At 39.9% G+C, this 24261-nt stretch overlaps 1 protein-coding gene across 10 annotated transcripts in view; it reads left to right on the forward strand.

Annotated features, from left to right (window-relative positions):
- Positions 1-24261, forward strand: part of LOC133128295 (uncharacterized) — a 77474-nt gene that overhangs the window by 31026 nt on the left and 22187 nt on the right. The gene's annotated exons all lie outside the window — the stretch shown is intronic.

Below are 24261 nucleotides of genomic sequence, written 5' to 3' on the forward strand. Positions count from 1 at the left end.
ATTTAAGTACGTACATTCATCCTGCTTCCGTTGTCTGCAGCCACATCCTCTCTAAAGACACTCATACCAAAGCCATAACACTGCCACCACAATGCATCACAGATGAGGCCATGTTGTGTTAACTGCAGGCCTCTCTAGCCTCGGCTATAGTCAGTGTTCATAATCACACAATTAGAATGAGAAAAATTATAACTAAAGAAAATAAATTAGTCTGGGCAAGGAGGAGTAGCAAGGTGCTAGCCAGAAAGATCAGAAAGACCAATGCTCATCTCACAATTGCAAAAGACCTATCATTGTGAAGCTTATTTTTCACATCCCGTGCTGCTCCCTGTTTGGCGTTTTCTGTGTCATGTCATGCACTTCTATGTTTTGTCTGAACTCCCGCTCCGTAGCTCTCTCACTCCATTCCCGCATGCCCGTTCTCACACCTGTTTGTCATTTCAATCTCTTGTCTTGTCTTCTGCATCTGCTCCGAGCCTCGACCTGTTTCTGTGTACGTAGACTTCTGATTCCTAACCTCGCTGGATTGCTTCTCTGTGTATGAACTTTTTCCCTGAGACCACAACCACAGCATTGCCTGTCTTCACTGTGATTGTTTGCTGGTGATGGAACTCTGCTCCTCTGGACTCCGAAATAAAACAACTGTTCTGCCTACTTCCTGGTTGCACTTGGTTTCTCCGTTCACTGGCCTGACCGTTATTGGCTAGCCCTGATGACGTGGCCTTGCTCTGAAGGTTTTAGTTTTGTTTAGTTTTGAGTTCATTAACTGTAAGTACCAGAACCTCATATTCTTTGCATTGGTTTTGTTGGGAATCAAGTGGAGATATAAATATTTATATTATTTTTTATTGAAGAGGCATTCATTGTTCTTCAGTATTATTGGAGGTATCTGTTCATTATTCTTCTGTAGAGGTTTGAGCATCAATAATACACCACAACTCTTTCATGGATAGGAGGTAATTTTTCTTATGGCCACATGTTTTATATGACTATTAGGAAAAAAAATATTCACATCATCACTTCCCAAGTGCTGGGACGGGCAGTTCCTCTTTTGTGTGAGTTTGTACTTTGCAGGCTGAGGCTCAGTGTGCAGGGGAGAGAGACTGGATATTGAAGAAATTAAGATTGCCCTCCCCTCAATTCCCAAATCCTTGTTTTGTTTGATAAATGAGAGATCTAATTTTATTTGCCAAGCAGCTTAATATTTTATTGTAAAACATTTTTAAAAAAGCAAGACAAAGTGTAATGGCAGGAATCTAAAGGGTGTCAACCCCAGGAAGAGGATGCAGTGCTGATCTCTGTACTAAATTAGCACAGTGGTTCGGCCACTTGGGTAGATGAGCCTGTTCTCTCATCAGCACATAAATATAGTACATTTGCTGTCAAGACTGTACAACAAAAAGACTGCATACAATGAAAGAAAAGAATGCATCTGTGCGTTAGGTGGCATGGATGGTGCAGTGGGTAGCACTGCTGCCTCGCAGCAAGGAGGTCCTGGGTTCGAATCCCTGTCGGCCGGGGCCTCTCTGTGCGGAGTTTGCATGTTCTCCCCGTGTCTGCGTGGGTTTCCTCCCACAGTCCAAAGACATGCAGGTTAGGCTGAGTGGAGAGTCTGAATTGCCCATAGGTATGAGTGTGTGAGTGAATGGTGTGTGTGCCCTGCGATGGACTGGCGACCTGTCCAGGGTGTATTCCTGCCTTTCGCCCAATGTATGCTGGGATAGGCTCCAGCCCCCCTGCAACCCTGTTCAGGATAAGCGGGTTAAGGTAATGGATGGATGGATGGATGGAAATTGTAATAACAATCATCAGAACCAATTAAATTAACAAAAAATGCAGGCATACTTCTATTTGTCCAATCTGCCCCATGCTGCCGGTTGATAACAGGGATGAATAGGAGGTTCCCACAAACCATCTGCCTATTGGAGCATTTGATGAGTGTGTTTCACCTCTCCAGAGGTGTGGGAGAAGTTATAGAATGGTAGACATGCAGATGTAGGAATATCCTAAATTAATTAATGATTCATTAATTAATTACAATTAATGTTTCTCATTAATGTTTGAAACAATCAGTCATACTTACACTGTCGGGTGATTGCATTTCAAAATGTCCACATGCTGAATATGATGTATTTATGATATTTATACTATTTAACAAAAACATTCTTTCTCTGTTGTTGTTGTGAGTGAGGAGCAAACATCAGGACTATTTTTTTTTTTTAGGATTGCAAAGCCCACCACTGTATTATAGTCTCATAACAAAACTTAATTGCATGCTGACTATTTAATTATGTATCCACACAAATTGATTATTATTTTTTAACCAAATCTTGAGAGTAGCGAGCCATCAAGGGTCAATTATTCTCTGACCAGATACAGCGAGGCTATTTATGCTTTCGGTAAAATATCTAAACAATGAAAACTACCCCATACAGTAAATGATTGAGGTCTGCAGAGACATACTGTGTAAACCGAGGCAATAACACATTATCTCTCTACTCTGATTTTCACGTCTCCAGGTTGTCTAGAAGGCAGAAGGTGAGACTCTCCATCCTTTCCTCCTCTTCCTCTTCTGAAACACACTGACTGCAGCTCAGCCTGATTTCTCCTGTATGTTACATTTGTACCATCTGTGTGACTTTTCCTTTAAAGGGAGGGAGGGACGGTGACACATACGCCAGTCTGCAGCTCGCCAACATCAGCCCTGAATATGACGTGCTGCAGGTGAATAAGTGGGACACTGAGAAATATACAGCAGGGGTCGCCACTACGCTGAGTAATCATATTTCTGAAACTGAAATGTGTGCAGAATGCCTCAGTATCAGAGATGGGTGCAGTACAGACAGGATTAGATCTGAATTTATCTTCAATCACTCAGAGGTGAACCTTACACACTCAGCGGAAGGGCTGAAATGCACTGTAGAATCACATTGACTGAATTCAATCAATCAATTTAATTTTAATGCAGAAGCAATAAAAAATAAAAAAACATAAATTACAAATGTGAAATCATAAATCACCACAGTAAATTTGCTGCACATATAATTTAAAGAATGGAGGCATAATTGGACATATTTAGATTTTACAACTTAATGCACTGCAGTGTTCAATTAGCAATAAAACAGTGATTTGTTTTTCCACGGTTACTCTCTATATGAAGAGAAGCACTGCCCTCAGACTGTCCATGTACGCACTAAGGTGTTGCTTTAAATAACTGCGTTTGTGTCTGTGTGTCTGTGCATGTGTGTGTGTCTGTGTGTCTACATGTGCGTGTGTCTGTGTTTGGGTTTGTGTATTTCTGTCTGTATGTGTGCATGACTGCGTGTTTGTTTATGTGTGTACCTGTGTCTGCATGTGTGTATGCACGTGTGTGTGTGTGTTTGTGTGTATGTGAATGTGCATGGCTGTGCGTGTCTGTGTATGTGTGTGTGTGTCTGTGTATGCATGTCTGTGTGTCTACATGTGTGTGTGTGTTTGTGTGTGTGCGTGCATGTCTGTCTGTGTATGTGTGTGTGTTTGTGTGTGCATGTCTTTGTGTGTATGTGTGTGTTTGTGTATGTGCATGTCTGTGTGTGCGTGTGTGCATGTCCGTGTGTGTATGTGCATGTGTGCGTGTCTGTGTGTGCGTGTTTGTGTGTGTGTATGTGTTTGTGTGCATGTCTGTGTGTGCGTCTGTATGCTCCATATCGTAGGTTAAAAACAAACACCAGAAAGACACTGTGACCGCACAAGAAGAGGCTGATGACTACCAGAACACTGGAGATGGAAACTGAGACAGATGCAGTGGCTCATTAAAACTATGAGCTTGTTGTGTTTCCTTAAAATCTGGTGTCTTTAAAAGCAACCGCTGAATGTAGAGGGTCACGTTTATCTACGTCCAAAGCATATTTTATGATATGAGGAGGTGATTATTTTGTATTCATCCTGCAGAGAAGAACTTCCTCTGAGGGTAATTGGGTCATTTTTTCCATTCCAATTTTTCCTACACTTTACAGAATCCATTTTCCACACAGTGCTTTCCTTAAAATTTCCCAAATTTGACTTTTAATTGATTTAATTGATGTATACTGTAGGTTGTCAACTTAAATTTGGCAGTTCATTTTTGAGAACATCAACTCAATTCTACATCTCCATGAATTTTCAAAGAATGCACTGGGGCAGCCTAACAGTACATTTGAAGTATCCAAAACTACGACGGCGTTGCTCTACTCTTTAAATGGAACATAAACAGGAAAAAGATAATTAAGCATAGATTCATACAATTGAATCTTTAATCTTGTTTTTTGTGAATTTTTTTCTCAATTTCACATGTAGACTGTGTGTATGAAGGAATAACAAAAACTGGTTCATGACAGGGACGTTTTAAAATGTCTCACCTTTTAACAATGTGACTATTTTAATATATTTAAAAACTCACACATTAAGTTCATCAGTAGTGATACATACACTCACTGAGCACTTATTATTAGGAACATCTTTGCACCTACGTAATCATGTGACTATCCAATCAAGCAATCATTTGGCAGCAGTTCAATGCATAAAATCATGCAGATGTGGGTCAGGAGCTTCAGTTAATGTCCACATCAGCTATCAGAATGGGAAAAAAAGTGATCCCAGTGATTTTGACCGTGGCATGATTGTTTGTGCCAGACAGGCTGGTTTGAGTATTTCTGTAACTGCTGATCTCCTACGATTTTCACACACAACAGTCTCAGTTACTCAAAATAACATCCAGTGAGTGGCAGTTCTGTGGATGGAAATGCCTTGTTGATGAGAGAGGTCAACAGAGAAGGGCCAGACTGAGTCGACCTGACAGAAAGGCTACAGTAACTCAGATAACCTTTCTGTACAATTGTGGTGAGCAGAAAAGCATCTCTGAATGCACAACAGGTTGAACCTTGAGGTGGATGGGCTACAAAAGCAGAAGACCACGTCGGGTTCTACTTCTGTCAGTCAAGAATAGAAAGCTGTCGCTGCAGTGGGCACAGGCTCACCCAAACTGCACGGTTGAAGACTGGAAAAACATACCCTGGTCTGATGAATCTCAATTTCTGCAGAGGCATACAGATGGTAGGGTCAGAATTTTGCACCAATGGCATGAATCCATAACCCAACCTGCCTTGTGTCAACAGTCCAGGCTGGTGATGGTGGTGTAATGGTGTGGTGGAATGTTTTCTTGGCACACTTTGGGCCTGTTAATACCAATCATCCATTGCTTGAATGCCTATTTGAATATTGTGACTGGGCATGTGCATCCCTTCATGACCATCTTCTAATGGTTACTTCCATCATGATAATGCACCATGTCACAAAGCAAAAGTCGTCTAAAACTGGTTTCATGAATATGAGAATGAGTTTGATGCTATTCAGTGGCCTTCCCATTCTGAATCCAATAGAACACCTTTGGGATGTGGTAGATTTGGAGATTCGCAGCATGAATGTGCAGCTGACAAATCTACAGAAAATGTGTGATGCAGTCAGTTCAACATGGAACAGAATCTCAGATTGAATGTTTCCAACATCTTGTGGAGTCCATGCCACAAAGAATTGAGGCTGTTTTGAGAGCACAGGGAGGCCCTACCCAGTATTATTATAGTGTTCCTAATAAAGTGCTCAGTGAGTGTATGCAAACAGCATGTAAATCATGAGAAAAATGGCCAGAAATTCAGAAATGTGTATGGTCCCAGGAGGCTTGAATACAGTAACTATTGCATGGTAGAGTAGAAGTTTCTCAATTTCATGTGTAGACTGGGTGATGGAAGGAAGTGTTAAGCCATTAACAACTATACATGATAGGGTTGTTTTCAAAGTTTGCCTTCCTGTTTTAAGTGTGGGTAGGTTACATATGGCCACACATTTTCTCTGAAAGTTAATTAAAGATTACAGGCTCACATTCTGGGCATATTTCACAAAAAGCCACACATGAGCAGTTCCTCTTTTGTGTGAGTTTGGACTGGTGCTCTGCAGGCTGAGGGTCAGTGTGCAGTGGAGAGAGACTGGATGTTCTTCTGTCCGACACGTAAGTACACTTCCACCTGAGTAACACTTGGTGCAGTTAAACTACATATTATCTTCAGGCTGCTGATCTTATTGAAGTATATTTAAACAAACTGGATATCTTGATTAATCCTGTCTGTAATAGAAGCATTTTAGGTACATTTTTTCTCAGGATTTATTGTGGTTTTCAGGAAAAGAAATAAAAATGTGGTTTTCATTTTTTTTTTATCTATCAATTACTACTGAAACCACGAATAAAGTGTTTGCAAAGCATTAAAGGTCAAATGAAATGTTACAAATACCATCCTGCTCTACTTTATTGTGTGGCTTAAACAGCAGTTAAGTTTGTTGATTGTTCAGTTCAATGTGTAATAGATGTTAGGTCTATTTATCTTTAGTAAATATTTTTGTTCCTACAAAAGTCATACTAATGAAGAAAAGCATAAATCTTGTTGCATCTGTATTTCTCTCATCAACAGTGAGCTCTGCCTAAAATAATTAAATGAATGGATCCATTAGCATCCTGTGCTTAAGGGCCTCATGTATCAAACGTGTGCCGAACAAAATTCGTAAATGCATAAATGCATTTCCACAAATAATGTAGGATTTATCAAAGTTTTCGGACGTCAGCTTTTTCGTAGGAGCTGAACAAACTTCACGAGTGGTCTCAGCGGTTTTAATATGCCAATTGGATATTATAATTATTCATATCATATAAAAACGCAACAGGATTCAACATTAAAATGGGTGATGTTTCATTCCGGTAATCCTGATTCATTCATTCTCAAGTGGAGTCGAATATAAATTCCATAAAGAAAGTATGGGCCTACGCAACAACAAACTATAACAGTGAGTTCAAGTTCAAGGCTCACCTGTAAACATCATGGTAGGCGCTTGTTTATGAGTTTAATGTCAGAGGTTGAACTGTTTTTTCCCAGTCGGAAGGTGCTAATTCGTTCATTCTGATATGACGTGAATGCAGCATTAGGCTTTATTGCTATGGCTTTACATTACATTTACAGCTTTATAAAAAAATTTGAACCATGGCCACATAATCACTTTGTTTGAGGCTTGTGACACCTCCTTCTGGCTCTCCGCAAGGACAGGGAAAATGTAGCTATAGGCTTTTGCCGTCACCCTCCGGTAGGATTCCAGATACCGACGTCTCCAATGATTCGCCAATGCGTTCCTCCAGCACCAATGTATACTCTGTTAGTGAAGCCTGGATGGCAGCAGCTTGTCGAAATAGTAAACAAATTGCAACGTGTTTAGCAAGCTAGCTAGCTCAGTAACATAAATACAGATACATTGAAAAAACAGATCTGATTAAACATACATATATAACTGCCATTGTTCTTCTTTCTGCACCCCATTCAGTTCCTACTAAACACCTCATCACATTCAATACCTTTTTACATTTGTCAATTATCTTTTTGTATCTTTTGTTAGTCTCTCATCAAATCATAAACCTAAAAATGTGTTAAATTTTACCCTTTCTAACGCTTTCCTATATAATCTTATAATTGGTTCCATATCTTCTTCCGTGTAAAGAATAGTGATTTTTTTTTCTCTACTGAAAATGTAAAACCCCACTTCAATGACCACTCTTCAACTTTACTAATAGCTTCTTGCACCTTCTTCACTATAAACTCTACATTTCTTCCTCTTTTCCACATTGCACCATCATCAACATAAATTGACACTATTTGTATCTATATTTGCAAATACATCATTAATCATAATAAAAAACAATAAAGGACTAATTATACTTCCTTGTGGAGTACCATTTTCCACAAAGTATTTATTTGAATAACATCTTCCTACTCTAACTTGAATTGCTCTATCACTTAAGAAATCCTTTATCCACCTGTACATTGTTCCACCTATTTTAATCTAACTTTATCAATAATCCTTCTTTCCACAACATATCATACGCCATTTCCACATCAAAAAAGACTGCTACTACACTCTCTTTATTTATTTGAGCCTTTCTTCTTTCATGTTTCATGTTTCATGTTCTAAACGAAGCGTTGGGTCCGTAATTCCCCTTCCTTTCCTGAACCCGCTTTGATACTGTGTCATTAAACCTCTCCTTTCTATATAATATGTTAGTCTTTCATTTATCATCTTTTCCATTATTTTACATAGGTGAGATGTCAGTGCTATAGGTCTATAATTACTCGGGTTGTTAGGATCTTTTCCTGGTTTACAAATGAGTACGATTACTGCTTCCTTCCAACTGGTGGGTAATCTCCCTTCTTCCCACACTTTATTATAAAACTCTACTTATTTTGATGCTTCACTAAGATGGTGCAGCATAATGTAACAAATTAGATCTTTGCCTGGTGATGTTATCCCTGATTTCCTAATTACATAATTAAGCTCCACTTGAGTGAAAAGTGTGTTTATAATCTCGCTCGACTTCTCTCCCTTCGCTCCACTGTTCTCTCTAATAGTTGTCTCTCTTCCCTTTTTAATTTCGTCATTAATATTGTTTGAGCTGTGCACTTTCACAAATGTCTCAGCAAGCATTTCAGCCTTCTCCCCATGAGACACAGCTGACCTTTCTCCATTATCTAAAACTGGATATCCATATTCTCTCCTTATTCCATTCATTTTTTAAATCATCCCCCATATTTATCCTACTGGTGTGTCTCTACCAACTGAGTTACAAAAATTCCTCCAATATTTTCTTTTTACTTTCTTAACAATTTTCCTCACCATGGCTTGTCTCTTTTTATACTTGATTAAGTTCTTTTCAGAAGTCTGAAAGCCTTATTTCCATTCTTCACTGCCTCACCACATTCTTTTGTCCACCAAGGTACCATTTTCTCTTTACCCCTACCACCTTTCCTTGGAATGGATTGCTCCGCTGCTACCAATACTGCCTCACATATCCTCTGATTTACTATTTCAATAGCTTGTCTCGTGTCAATCATTGCTTGCTCACTCAACTCCTTAAATTTATCTCAATCAGCCAATTTAAAATTCCATACCTTTAGTCTCTCTGTGGTGTATTAATATTGGATAGTGATCACTACCCAAAGTGGATTCTCTTACCACTTCACATGAGCATTTCCTCGCCACAAATTCAGAGGCTAATGTAATGTCTATCGCTGTCTCCTTACCAGTATTCAAATTTATTCTTGTTCCATTTCCATCATTTAAACATACAAATTTTTTATTCCCCATTAGTTCTTCAATTACCAAACCATTGGCATCATTATGATCTCCCCACATTGTACTATGTGCATTAAAATCTCCACACCAAATTATATTTCCCTCTAAATGTGTTTCTATTTCGTTAAATGACTCAACTCCCATTCTTCTACAAGGCTTATAATTTTTTTTTTTTTCAAACTCTCTTCCATGATCCAAATCTCGACTCCTATATATTCTAATTCTTCCCCCTTTCCCGATTATTTATATTGTAATCCTTGTTTTATAAATATTGCACATCCACCTACATTTCCATTTATTCTATCCCTTCTCATACGCTCATAACCTTTGATCACAAACTTTAGCTTCGGTTTTAGCCAAGACTCTTGAATACAAACTACATCTGGAATATTTTCCATATGTTGCAGATATGCTTTAAACTCTTGTCCATTTGATACTAGACTTCTGGTATTCCATTGTAAAATCAACATCCTTGTGAAGGTCCTAGTGCGGCAGAATGTTGATTAATTCCTCAGTCACTGAAAAGATGCATAAAGCATTGGATGTTTCATGACAACGCCAGTTTAGATATTATTCATGTTTGGTATCATTTTCCTTGGCTCAGTGCGACTGGTGCAATGGTCTAATTTCCGCAACAGTATACCGAGGACATCATAACCATCCAGGAACCAAGGGAAATCGGGAAATCGGGAAATCTGGAAATCTGTCCCTGTGAAAGCAATTGTCCTCACCCCCTGACCGAAATCTCACTGGCTAGGGAGACCTGGCTCTAAATTCCAAATGGGCAAGATCAAAGGCCTGATTTTGGATTTAAGGAGACTAAACCAAGCAATCTGGGAAGATCATAACTGACTTCCCACACCGTGCATATTCTGTGTCTGTGTGTAGCTGAAGGGGGCGGGGTAAGGTTATTTACCCTGTATTTCTTTTATTAATTTCTGTATTATGTCATTGATTGATGAATTCTAAAATAATGACCTACCTGCCTTTTAATACATTCTTCTGATTTTAACTTGCATGATCTCCATGACTCTAATCCATCTTTTTCGGCCTAAATTACAACTGAATCCTCGGGGTGAAAATTGAGCAAAAACCAACTGATCAGTGGCTTAGTACTTTAGTGGAGTCCCCAAGTTTGGAAAGGCAGCCAAGTTCTGCCAGTAAAACTGGATTAGTGGTGCATGGTTCTGGTGATTTGATGTGAAGAGAACCCATGGATGTTCTACGTTGGTTCTTCTAGTTTCATTTGGAGTCAGATAACGAGTAAAACAATATTATTACATTACATTAATGGCATTTGGCAGACGCTCTTATCCAGAGCAATGTACAACAAAGTGCAAAGTGCATACCCATAACCAGGGATAAGTGCGCTGAAGTACAATTTCAACTGCTACCTGCACAACAAGGATAAGGACCAGGGCCTATTTGATCATCGGATTTCATTTTACTTTTTTTATTTATTTATTTTGTTCATACTGCGACACGCAAATGTATGAAGAAACCACTTACCTAGCCAAACACTGCGTACCTAGCCAAACAAAACATCCTAATACACAAGTAAATATCACAGGTAAAGACAACAATTAAGGTTTAGATGGAGGTAGGGAGGGACAGGGAGAGGTGCAGCTTGAATAATTGCTTCTTCAGTCTGCGCTTGAAGATGGCAAGAGATTCAGCTGTTCTGACCTCCACAGGGAGGTTACACCACCGTGGAGCCAGAACAGACAGTAGTCGTGAGCGGGAGGTGGAAGTTTGGAGATGAACCAGGCTGCCTGTGGCGGCTGAACAAAGAGGTCTGGCAGGCGTGTAGGGTCTGATGATGAGAAAGGCTCTCCATGCACTTGACGCAATTCAAAGCCCTAGTTGTATTGGAATTTGATTAAATGATAGGCCTATATTTTTCCCTTGGTCAAAATTATTCAGGGTGAGTAAAAAAAAAAACCATTCCTTGAAATCCGACGCTGATGCAATAGACCAAACGCATTTTTCTGATGTCTTTCTGTGACAGCTGCTGAACGTGTCGGCTAACTTCATACATATGATACATTGTCCATTTCTGCTCATATTATTAATCAACAGTATGGGTGACCACATTTTGCTTTGCGAAAAAGAGGACACTCAGCCCGAGAGCGCGCGCGGGGGGTGGATACTCAAAAGATACTCAAAGATACTCAAAGTTTACTCAAAGATGCTTTGTAATTGTTATGTATTTATTTAAAGTATGCCTCTTCTGTACAACATGAATAGAAAATTCAGCTATGTAACAAAATAATATTGCTCTATAACAAGTCTTAGGCTTCAGTTATCTCTAATAGAATGTAATAATAATATGAAGAATTGAAAAATAGCCTCAAAAACAAATGTTCATTTCACAAAAAGAAAAAGATCATTATTCTTCAATCTTTATTTTTCTTCAGTCTTCCTTCTCTGCCCATTCAGTTACTAAGTGCGATGCGCAATACAAATTGGTAACTGTGCGTAACCCCAGTGTGGCGCCTTATATAACATTATAAATAGTTCATGCGTAACGTTACACTTATGGAACGAAAAACGAGATTAAAAATAATAATTTTGGGGAAAAAGCAAAGCAAAAAAAAATTTTTACCCAGGAAGAGGTCATGTCCAGTTAAAAGAGGAAGTATGGTTACCCTAACCAAAAGAGAAAGGCACCTTGAAATATTATTGACAGACAACAGGAAGTTTTGTTTCAGTAGTTCCTCCAAACAATGGTAGGTATGTTGCGTATGTCACATTTCAAAAGCATGTTAATCAAATATATTCAAAGCATCACAGTAGAAGAAAATAAAACCCACACATGAGCAGTTCCTCTTTTGGGTGGGTTTGTACTGGTGCTCTGCAGGCTAGGGTTACAAAAGGTGTAACGGGGAGGGTTAGAGTGCAGTGGAGAGAGACTGGACATTCTTCTGTTCTACAGAAAGTATATTTCCACTGGAGAGAGACTGTATGTTCTTCTGTTCTACAGTAAGTATATTTCCACTGAAAAGAGACTGGATGTTCTTCTGTTCTACAGTAAGTATATTTCCACTGGAGAGAGACTGGATATTCTTCTGTTCTACAGTAAGTATATTTCCACTGGAGAGAGACTGGATGTTCTTCTGTTCTACAGTAAGTATATTTCCACTGGAGAGAGACTGGATATTCTTCTGTTCTACAGTAAGTATATTTCCACTGGACAGAGACTGGATGTTCTTCTGTTCTACAGTAAGTATATTTCCACTGTCAATGATGAGTGTTTTAAATTAATTACTTCTCAGGATACATTGTGGCTGTCAGTGATTTTGTGGTTTGCCTGAAGATGATCAATTATTGTATCAACCCTGTATGTCTCACATATTATAATACATGTAGATGTAATCAATTTTATGCTTTTACTGGGATAAATGAAATAAGCTTGACTAAGTTCAGTGAAGTTTGTACAGTGCCAACAGAGTCACAATGAAGACACATGGACAGGTTATGATATTTTCTGTGGTAGGGGGAACTTTTGGGGCTTGCGCCATTTGGGCCTTGAAAAATAAATAAATAATTACACATCTAATTATGAATTATGTAATTTGATCAGCTAAAATAGTTTACCTTTTTAAGTAACTGTTTGCAATATAACACAATAAGCCGGATTTAAACTTTGGATTCTTATTCGTATTGGTGTGACGACCATGCCTGGTCTTCCTCAGCTGAGGTTGTAGCTGTCGTCCAGCAGGGGGCAGTGCTGCGTGCTATCCCTCCCTTCCCCTGGAATGGTCTAATTGTTGATTGGATAATTACTTGATGAGTCACCAATTTTCCTGGGTGTTTGCACCTGAGAGACCCTTGATAAGTGGCTTCACCCAGATGCTCAAGAGGGTGATTCCTCACTCTGTGCTGAGCCTTTGACAGTGGTTGTTGGTTGTTGGACTTGGTCTTCCTTTTGTTACTTTGGATTTCCACAGTCCACTTGCACTCACACTCAAACACCCCTAAACTGATTCAATCTGACACGCATTCAGACAGAAACACATTATTGAAAATAAAACTCTTTAAATATATTTTCCTTTTCTGGTCTCCATGTTTTGTTGTTGACTGCTTGAATGCCGGTCGTAATATTGGCATACCTCAAAACATGAAAAGCACTATGATTGTAATTTTGGTCGGAACGAAAACCAACAAACACAGAAGTGTGTTGGGGTTGGAAACCACTGCCATGGAAAATATAGCAATATGATCAAATAAAATATAGCATATGCTGCTGTCCATTTATTCAGTGAATAATGTGTAGTTGAGTTTAAGTTGTCAAAGACCTCCCTGACATGCACAAAGAATATTCCCTTCAAGAAAAAAGATTGTCATCACAATCTTTTCCTAAATTGCGATCAAGTAGCCTTCGAAAATAAAGATGCAATGACACAGAATAACATGATTTTATCATAATAAATAAAACGCAGGTAAATAAAATGCATCTGTCCAATCAAGTCAGTCCCATGCTGCTGGTTTGATGAGTGTGTTTTACCTCTCCAGATTAGTTCCACCCAGTGCCTCTGCTCCTCACTAATACTGAGACATGATTGGAGCAGAGAGAATCATCCTCATTGGCTGCCTGCTGCAAGGTAGAGCTTGGTGTGGGTGGGGTTGTTGAATGTTCTTTGGTACATTACAGGGGCTGAAACAATGAGTGCTTTCATGGTGATTTATCAGATGAATATGAATTTCTCTAGGGAAATTTAAAGGGAAAAAAAGTTGTTGGCTGCAAAAAATGAAAAAATAAATTTGTAAGAATATAGAGTAAAGTTAGTGGTGAAAAATAAATCATGCATACTGTTTGGTCACAATATTTGAAATAAATATGCATACTTATTTTGAATAATTGATCATATTTATGTTTCTAGGTACGATATATTGTAGAAGTCATGCTAACAGAATGCTAGTTATGCATTTGTGTTTTATCTGGGTCCAATATATACCAGGCTTTGATAGTGTAGTTGTTCTGTGCTGTAGGATCACTAGTGTAATATTGTGACAGAGCTGTGTTGTGTGTGTGCTGTAGGATCACTAGTGTAATATTGTGACAGAGCTGTGTTGTGTGTGTGCTGCAGGATCACTTGTGTAATATTGTGACAGAGCTGTGTTGTGTGTGTGCTGTAGGATCACTAGTGTAATATTGTGACAGAGCTGTGTTGTGTGTGTGCTGTAGGATCACTAGTGTAATATTGTGACAGAGCTGTGTTGTGTGTGTGTTGTAGGATCACTAGTGTAATATTGTGACAGAGCTGTGTTGTGTGTGTGCTGTAGGATCACTAGTGTAATATTGTGACAGAGCTGTGTTGTGTGTGTGTTGTAGGATCACTAGTGTAATATTGTGACAGAGCTGTGTTGTGTGTGTGCTGTAGGATGAGTAGTGTAATATTGTGACAGAGCGGTGTTGTGTGTGTGCTGTAGGATCACTAGTGTAATATTGTGACAGAGCTGTGTTGTGTGTGTGCTGTAGGATCACTAGTGTAATATTGTGACAGAGCTGTGTTGTGTGTGTGCTGTAGGATCACTAGTGTAATATTGTGACAGAGCTGTGTTGTGTGTGTGCTGTAGGATCACTAGTGTAATATTGTGACAGAGCTGTGTTGTGTGTGTGCTGTAGGATCACTAGTGTAATATTGTGACAGAGCTGTGTTGTGTGTTGTAGGAGCCCTGGGCAGAGAGTGGGCAGTCTGGATGCCTCAGAGTATAGAAGCTCTGAGTGGATCCTGTGTGCTGATTCCCTGCAGATTTGATATCCCGTCTGATTGGGAAAAACATCTGCCACAGACTACAATACAATGGCTTCGTGAAAATGATAATACTGTTATGTTTGATTCTAAAAGCCAATCTGAATCTCATCTGAAAGGAACGTTCACTGGAGACCTGCAGCGCAAGAACTGCACTACACTCCTAGAGAACCTTCCAAAACGTGCTCATGATAAATATTACTTAAGATTACATGAACCCATCAAATGGTCTTATAAAGAAACATTTATTCAACTTAATATCACAGGTAGTGCCCTTTCTGGTCAATGACACATTTTTGTTTGTTTTATGAGTAGTAATGTACATAGTAATGTAATGTGTGTATAGTTAAGCGGCCATTCTTCAGAAAGCTCAACTTCAAAATATACCATACATGAATGGCATGCCGTTGCAGAACATGAGGATATGAACTAGTACAGAAAACATTTGACAACATGGGCTGCTAATTGTACTTCATGTTGGTGTCAAATTGTTTAATTCACTTTTTATGTTTTAATTTGTATGTGTATTCATCCAACACTGTTCATGTGGTAATTACTGAGTTCTGTTTGACTCTAATCCTGAGACAGACAGTAACCCATCCTCATGTCTCCATGTCTCCTAGACTCTCCACCCAAACCCAAGTTAACCCCAGACAAGGTGGAGGTGATGGAGGGGACCTCTGTGAGTTTGAGCTGCTCTGCTGCAGCCCCCTGTCCCAAACTCCCCCCAAATCTGACATGGACCCCCAGGCTGAGTGAGAGTGTGGATCAACTGCAAGAGAATGAGGATAATACCACATCTGTGTCTTCTGTTCTGACCTTCACTGCTTCCCACCTCCACCATGGGCAGAAGATCACCTGCAGGGCACTTTACACACTGCAACAAGGAGGCAATCAGAGGATGTCTGAGGCCAGTCTCATTCTCACAGTTCTATGTAAGAGAGCTGACATGCACAGTATTATTCTTTTGATTTAGTAAAAAAGAATAATCAATGAATACAATACAATTCCAAATACAATTATATAATTCATATTTTCATATCTTCTAGATGTTCCTAAGAACACCTCAGTGTCAGTCAGTCCCTCTGGTTCAGTGTTAGAGGGCAGCTCAGTGACTCTGACCTGCAGCAGTAAAGCCAGCCCACCAGTGCAGAACTACACCTGGTACAGAGTGAATGGGACAGAGATGAACACTGTAGGAACTGGACAGAATCTCACCTTCAATGTGACTGAGTCCAGTGGCAGTGAACAGTACTACTGTGAAGCACAGAATGAACATGGCAAGGAGAACTCAGCAACTGTGCAGCTGGGAGTTAATTGTAGGTTTGCCATTGTGTCAATTATATGTTCATTTGAATGTTTCGTGAAATATATATTTTTCTACTTTTGCTTATTGTAATGTTATTATCACAGAAATATTTACAGGAACAGTGCCATCTGTATATATTTGGCAGTGGTACAATTTCTGTTCTGTTTGAAATGAAACAATGAATGAACTGCAGACTGTCACCTTTAATTTGAGGCTACAGTCACATTGCATGATCCATGTAGGACTTACCTCAATTTCATCCATAGTTTCCCTACTTTTTAGCACCAAAAGTAATTGGATAGTTGGATTCTGATTAGTCAGCTGAATTCAATCACTTTTCTTGTGCAGGTACAAGAACGTTTTCAGCATCTAGACTTGATTCAAGGCTTTATTGCCTTTGGAGTCTATTATTGGTGTTTGTCAACATGGGGACTAGAATTGTGACAATGACAGTTAAGGAAGCCATTCTAAGGCTGAGAAATAAAAAAAGCAGTCAGATACATAGGACAAACAGTATGTTTTCTAAAATAAACTGTTCGGAACATCTTTAAGAAAAAGTGAGCACTGGATAGCTCAGGGGCTGGTAGGCCAAGGAAGACCTTAACAGTTGATGACCGAACAGTTCTCACCATAATGAAGAAAAGCTCTCAAACACTTTTCTGACAGATCAGAAACACTCTTCGGTAGGTAGGTGTGGATGTGTCAGTGACAACTGTCCACCGAAGACTTTGCCTTTTAAAAGACAAATATTTTTTTCTTCCAGATCCTCCTAAGAAGACCTCAGTGTCAGTCAGTCCCTCTGGTTCAGTGTTAGAGGGCAGCTCAGTGACTCTGACCTGCAGCAGTAAAGCCAGCCCACCAGTGCAGAACTACACCTGGTATAGAGTGAATGGGACAGAGATGAACACTGTCGGAATTGGACAGAATCTCACCTTCAATATGACTGAGTCCAGAGGCAGTGAACTGTACTACTGTGAAGCACAGAATGAACATGGCAAGGGGAACTCAGCAACAGTGCAGCTGGGAGTTAATTGTAGGTTTGCCATTGTGTCAATTATATGTTCATTTGAATGTTTCGTGAAACATACATTTTTCTACTTTTGCTTATTATAATGTTATCACAGAAATATTTACAGGAACAGTGCCATCTGTATATATTTGGCAGTGGTACAATTTCTGTTCTGTTTGAAATGAAACAATGAATAAACTGCAGACTGTCACCTCTAATTTGAGGCTACAGCCAGATTGCATGATCCATGTAGGACATAGCTCAATTTCATCCAGTCTCCATACTTTATAGCACCAAAAGTAATTGGATAGTTGGCTTCTGATTAGTCAGCTGAATTCAATCACTTTTCTTGTGCAGGTACACTAATGTTTTCAGCATCTAGTCTTGATTCAAAGCTTTATTGCCTTTGGAGTCTATTATTGGTGTTTGTCAACAGGGGGACTAGAATTTTGACAATGACAGTTAAGGAAGCCATTCTAAGGCTGAGAAATAAAAAAAAGCAGTCAGAGACATAGGAAAAACAATATGTTTTCTAAAATAAACTGTTCGGAACATCTTTAAGAAAAAAGAGAGCACTAGATAGCTCAGGGGCTGGTAGGCCAAGGAAGACCTTAACAGTTGATGACCGAACAGTTCTCACCCTAATGAAGGAAAACTCTCAAACACTTTTCTGACAGATCAGAAAAACTCTTCGGTAGGCAGGTGTGGATGTGTCAGTGACAACTGTCCACAGAAGACTTCACTTCACAGAAGACTTTGCCTTTTAAAAGACAAATATTTTTTCTTCCAGATCCTCCTAAGAAGACCTCAGTGTCAGTCAGTCCCTCTGGTTTAGTGTTAGAGGGCAGCTCAGTGACTCTGACCTGTAGCAGTAAAGCCAGCCCACCAGTGCAGAACTACACCTGGTATAGAGTGAATGGGACAGAGATGAATACTGTAGGAACTGGACAGAATCGCACCTTCAATGTGACTGAGTCAAGTGGCAGTGAACAGTACTACTGTGAAGCACAGAATGAACATGGCAAGGAGAACTCGACAACTGTACTGCTGAATGTGATATGTAGGTTCAGTGTTTGATAGTTATATCATATTCATTTTATACAGTATAGAACTGTGTTGTTACTAACTGTGGCACCCTGTGTTCAGACATGCCTCAGATCTCTGGCTCTGGGAGCTGCAGCAGAACTGCAGCAGAGATCAGCTGCTCCTGTGAGAGCCGTGGGAATCCCTCTCCCAGCATGGAGTGGCGTGTGTCTGGACTGCGGGTCACTAACTCTACTGACAGAGTCATCAGGGAGGAGCAGCTGGGGAACACAGGCCTGAGGAGCTCCCTCACCATGCGCCACTCACAGGGAGACACGGCCACTCTCCTCTGCCTCAGTACCAATGCTCTCGGCACCTCCAGGCTCCAGCTCTGTGTCCCGTCTCCACAGCAACAATCAGGTAACTGGACACATTCCTTAACACACATTGAGTTCATATCTTGATTTGGCTCTGTAGTCCAGTTTCAAATTTGTGATGAAAGCATTTACATTTGGTAAAAGCGCACATTTTCAGCTTTCATTAAAGGGCATTATAGATCTTGGTTTCACCATGAAGAAATGACAGCACTTTTTATTCACAGCCCCCCCATTTCCGGGAATTGTAATCTTTGGGACACGACTTCATTTCAGTTCTTTCTGATAGGTCAGATGTTCATTTTTGCCTTAGTGCATGCAGAGAAATAGGAAGAAGTCAGAGACGTTGGCCAAATCTTAGGTATACCAAAATCACGGTTTGGAACATTGCAAAGAAGAATGAGATCACTGCAAATGACCCGATAAGCTAAGGAATACCTCTATAGTTTATGCCAGAAGAAATCCCACCATAATGAAGAAAAAAAGCTCAAAAACTTGTCCAAAAGATGAGAACAGGCTATTTATACCCATCTATAGGCTATTTAAAGGGACGGGCGATCCGATTAAAGGTAGCAAATTATTTGTTCATTCAAAGTGACAACAATGTAACAGCAATCGTCATACTGACTTAAATGCAGTAATAACAGCAAAATAACACCACAGACCATCAGGTAAGTTTAAATGCCGGCTTGTTTATACAGAAGTTTAGAAAGATTTAAAAGTAGAAAGAGTCAGAAATTGGTACCATTAAACATTTTACATACAACATTTGAGAAATATTCAAAATATTTGCATCCAAATGCAAATGGATCCAGTGTAAATTATTTATCCAGTGTAAACCATGTATTCTATTTAAGGAATAGAATGAGATGATTCTCTTAGCATTAGTTTCACTTTTAAGTCTATTTGGGTTCGAGAAAATATTTAATTGAAGTCACATGTAAGGTTTCTCTAAAATATGTATTTGGTTTCTATTTCAAGAGTTAACTCAGTTTAAGTTCAATAATCTCTAATCTTAATATCTAAAGATCTTGTTTTAAATCTTAATTCAATTAAATTCTCATTTAAATCAAAATATAATTTCAATCTAATATAATAACATCAAGTTATTGTAATTTTCTCAACAGGCCTATTTTCAAATCCAAGGTCAAGTATTGCTTTTGCTAGTTGTCTGCTAATGAAACCAGTGAGCTTCAGTTTAGTCCTAGCACATAATCAAATGCATTTGCATTACCAGCAAGCATAGCAATGAAAGAAAAATAACAATCGTGAAGATAAGATTCACAGATTGTATTCACAGTTCAGCAATTCAAGAATAACATTCAACCGTAGTAAATGCATTCGAGCTTAAATTTAAAGTTCAAGTTACACTGTAGTCGGTGCAATCAACCTATGCTAACAGCTGACCACGTTGTGCAGTCCATCCGTGTACTGAGTGAATTAATCTTACCACGATATATCTCAAAAGAAAATAAATTTGTTCGTAGTCGAGATAATGATGATGATGGCATCTAGCAGTCCTACCACAACTTTTATTTGAACAGTATGTGTGTCCTTCTCCGGAATGCAGATGAAGCTGAAACACTTGCAAAAATGGAAAATAAAGGTTTACAACAATCAGTTTCGTTTCAGGTCTTAACTTTTTGTTGCTCACTTTTTCGACTTCAATGGCGTCTTTCTTTGTTACCAAAGATCTCGTCAGTTTTTGAACTCAAGCGTGAGCGAACATTACAGCCATTCTGATTGGCTGGGACAATTGCACTTTGTTAAAGTGACAGGATATCTATGTTAACATGGTAACTTACAGGTTGAACTAATAAAAATGAAATATTCATTTTAATCCTATTTATCTGACGGAATTAACCTTGCAGTCAATATAATGAAATTTGCTCAGATGTATTTTATTATTATTAGTTCAAGTATGTATTTATTTAACCTATTTTCATCTAGGTTACACCCTCCCCTCTTAAATCTATGCAAGTCCCTTTGCATATTTTAATAGTTTCCTTTTTGGTTTGGATAATGGTGTAAAACTAGGTTTTAGAAGGGATTTAGTGACAGCTGTACTCAAACTCTGAAATAGTGTTTGTACAATGGTCACTAAGGGGTTTCCCAAGTTATTATATGTCAGTCGTCTTGTCGGTTCTCTTTGTCTTGAAGATCTCCTTACTGAATTCTGAATCTCACCTCCATCTTCCTCATTTCTTTCTTCATCAATCACAGTTTCGACTTGATGTGTGGCCTCGCCATTTTCTGCAGGTTCTGACTCACTACATCTCTCTGTATCTGTTCTATTGGAAGTCTCAGGTAAGTATTCAGCATCAGTTGCTTCTGTGTCAGGTTCTGTTCTTTCCACAGATGGGTCTGCTGATTGTCTAGGTAAGTTTTCTTTTTCAGGTTGGTCACCTGTGGTGACGGGTTCCCTTTCAGGTAAGTGTTCAGGTTCCTTTTCAGGTAAGTGTTCAGTGTCAGGTACGGATGGACTTCCAGATGAGGCTTCACTAAATTCCTCTGGAGCGCTGTTGGAGACTGCTGCAGTGCCAGTACAGGTAGGCTCAACGGAAGAACTGGGCTGCTCTCTGGAAGGCACATTCCTATTGTACTCCCGGGTGAATCTTATCGGTTCAGAGACTGGATCGTAAAAGGAATACGACACAAAGTCATCTTCAACAGAGTAAAACTCTGTCTCTTGCTTTTCAGGATCAGGTTGTGGATGTTGACGTGTTCTTGGTCTTGAGGGCTTGTCTGACACAGCTGGAGGTTCTTCTTCAGAAGCTGGTAAGAAACCACATGGTAATAAGAGATCTCTGTGCAGCATTCTGAGGGGACCATCTTGGTTCTCAGGCTTGACGGTGTAAACTGGAAGGTCTCCTTTCCGGCTAACAACGACATGCACACTTTCTTCCCACTTGTCAGCCAGCTTGTGTTTTCCCCTCAGACGAACGCTCCTGACCAATACATGATCACCCACGTCCAAGGTGGATTCAGTGACACGTCTATCAAATCTGACTTTGTTCCGTGCTGCAGTCTTGGCAGCATTCTTACTAGCAAGCTGGTAACTCCTTTGAAGATGGGTTTTCAGGGCTCTAACATACTCAGAGTGAGACTTCTGATTGCGACTGTTCAATGGGACATTGAAGGCAAGATCAATAGGCAACCGAGGCTGTCGGCCAAACATGAGTTCGTACGGCGTGAACCCGGTCGTCTCGTGTTTGGTGCAATTATACGCATGCACTAGTGGCTTTACAAAGTCTTTCCAGTGAGTTTTGTCTTGAGCTTTTAGAGTTCCCAGCATGTTTAGTAGAGTTCTATTAAATCTCTCAACAGGGTTTCCCCTGGGATGATACGGTGTTGTTCTAACTTTTGTAATGCCTGCTAGATCACAGAGTTCTTTGATTGTCTTAGACTCAAAGTCTGGCCCTTGATCGCTGTGTAATTTTTCAGGAAAGCCATAATGGATTATGAAGTTTTCCCACAGGCATTTGGCTACTGTTCGAGCTTTCTGATTAGGAGTTGGAATTGCCAGTGCATACTTTGTAAAAAAGTTGGTGATCACGAGCACATCCTTTGCATTGCTTCTGTCGGGTTCTATTGATAGAAAGTCCATACAGACTAACTCCAGAGGTCTTGTGACTGGGATGTTGACCAGGGGCGCTGCCCTTTCTGGTGGTATTTTACGACGTACACAGCGGCTGCAACTCTTTATCTTCCTTTCAACGTCTGTAGCCATTCGGGGCCAAAAGAATCTGGATTGTGTGAGGTCAAGGGTTCGGTCGAAACCCATGTGACCCATGTCATCATGAAGGCTTCTCAGTACCATGTCTCTAAACTTTTTGTTGCTCACTTTTTCGACTTCAATGGCGTCTTTCTTTGTTACCAAAGATCTCGTCAGTTTTTGAACTCAAGCGTGAGCGAACATTACAGCCATTCTGATTGGCTGGGACAATTGCACTTTGTTAAAGTGACAGGATATCTATGTTAACATGGTAACTTACAGGTTGAACTAATAAAAATGAAATATTCATTTTAATCCTATTTATCTGACGGAATTAACCTTGCAGTCAATATAATGAAATTTGCTCAGATGTATTTTATTATTATTAGTTCAAGTATGTATTTATTTAACCTATTTTCATCTAGGTTACACCCTCCCCTCTTAAATCTATGCAAGTCCCTTTGCATATTTTAATAGTTTCCTTTTTGGTTTGGATAATGGTGTAAAACTAGGTTTTAGAAGGGATTTAGTGACAGCTGTACTCAAACTCTGAAATAGTGTTTGTACAATGGTCACTAAGGGGTTTCCCAAGTTATTATATGTCAGTCGTCTTGTCGGTTCTCTTTGTCTTGAAGATCTCCTTACTGAATTCTGAATCTCACCTCCATCTTCCTCATTTCTTTCTTCATCAATCACAGTTTCGACTTGATGTGTGGCCTCGCCATTTTCTGCAGGTTCTGACTCACTACATCTCTCTGTATCTGTTCTATTGGAAGTCTCAGGTAAGTATTCAGCATCAGTTGCTTCTGTGTCAGGTTCTGTTCTTTCCACAGATGGGTCTGCTGATTGTCTAGGTAAGTTTTCTTTTTCAGGTTGGTCACCTGTGGTGACGGGTTCCCTTTCAGGTAAGTGTTCAGGTTCCTTTTCAGGTAAGTGTTCAGTGTCAGGTACGGATGGACTTCCAGATGAGGCTTCACTAAATTCCTCTGGAGCGCTGTTGGAGACTGCTGCAGTGCCAGTACAGGTAGGCTCAACGGAAGAACTGGGCTGCTCTCTGGAAGGCACATTCCTATTGTACTCCCGGGTGAATCTTATCGGTTCAGAGACTGGATCGTAAAAGGAATACGACACAAAGTCATCTTCAACAGAGTAAAACTCTGTCTCTTGCTTTTCAGGATCAGGTTGTGGATGTTGACGTGTTCTTGGTCTTGAGGGCTTGTCTGACACAGCTGGAGGTTCTTCTTCAGAAGCTGGTAAGAAACCACATGGTAATAAGAGATCTCTGTGCAGCATTCTGAGGGGACCATCTTGGTTCTCAGGCTTGACGGTGTAAACTGGAAGGTCTCCTTTCCGGCTAACAACGACATGCACACTTTCTTCCCACTTGTCAGCCAGCTTGTGTTTTCCCCTCAGACGAACGCTCCTGACCAATACATGATCACCCACGTCCAAGGTGGATTCAGTGACACGTCTATCAAATCTGACTTTGTTCCGTGCTGCAGTCTTGGCAGCATTCTTACTAGCAAGCTGGTAACTCCTTTGAAGATGGGTTTTCAGGGCTCTAACATACTCAGAGTGAGACTTCTGATTGCGACTGTTCAATGGGACATTGAAGGCAAGATCAATAGGCAACCGAGGCTGTCGGCCAAACATGAGTTCGTACGGCGTGAACCCGGTCGTCTCGTGTTTGGTGCAATTATACGCATGCACTAGTGGCTTTACAAAGTCTTTCCAGTGAGTTTTGTCTTGAGCTTTTAGAGTTCCCAGCATGTTTAGTAGAGTTCTATTAAATCTCTCAACAGGGTTTCCCCTGGGATGATACGGTGTTGTTCTAACTTTTGTAATGCCTGCTAGATCACAGAGTTCTTTGATTGTCTTAGACTCAAAGTCTGGCCCTT

The sequence above is a fragment of the Conger conger genome, chromosome 1 (genome assembly GCF_963514075.1).
Source record: "Conger conger chromosome 1, fConCon1.1, whole genome shotgun sequence".
In the NCBI taxonomy this organism is placed as follows: domain Eukaryota; kingdom Metazoa; phylum Chordata; class Actinopteri; order Anguilliformes; family Congridae; genus Conger; species Conger conger.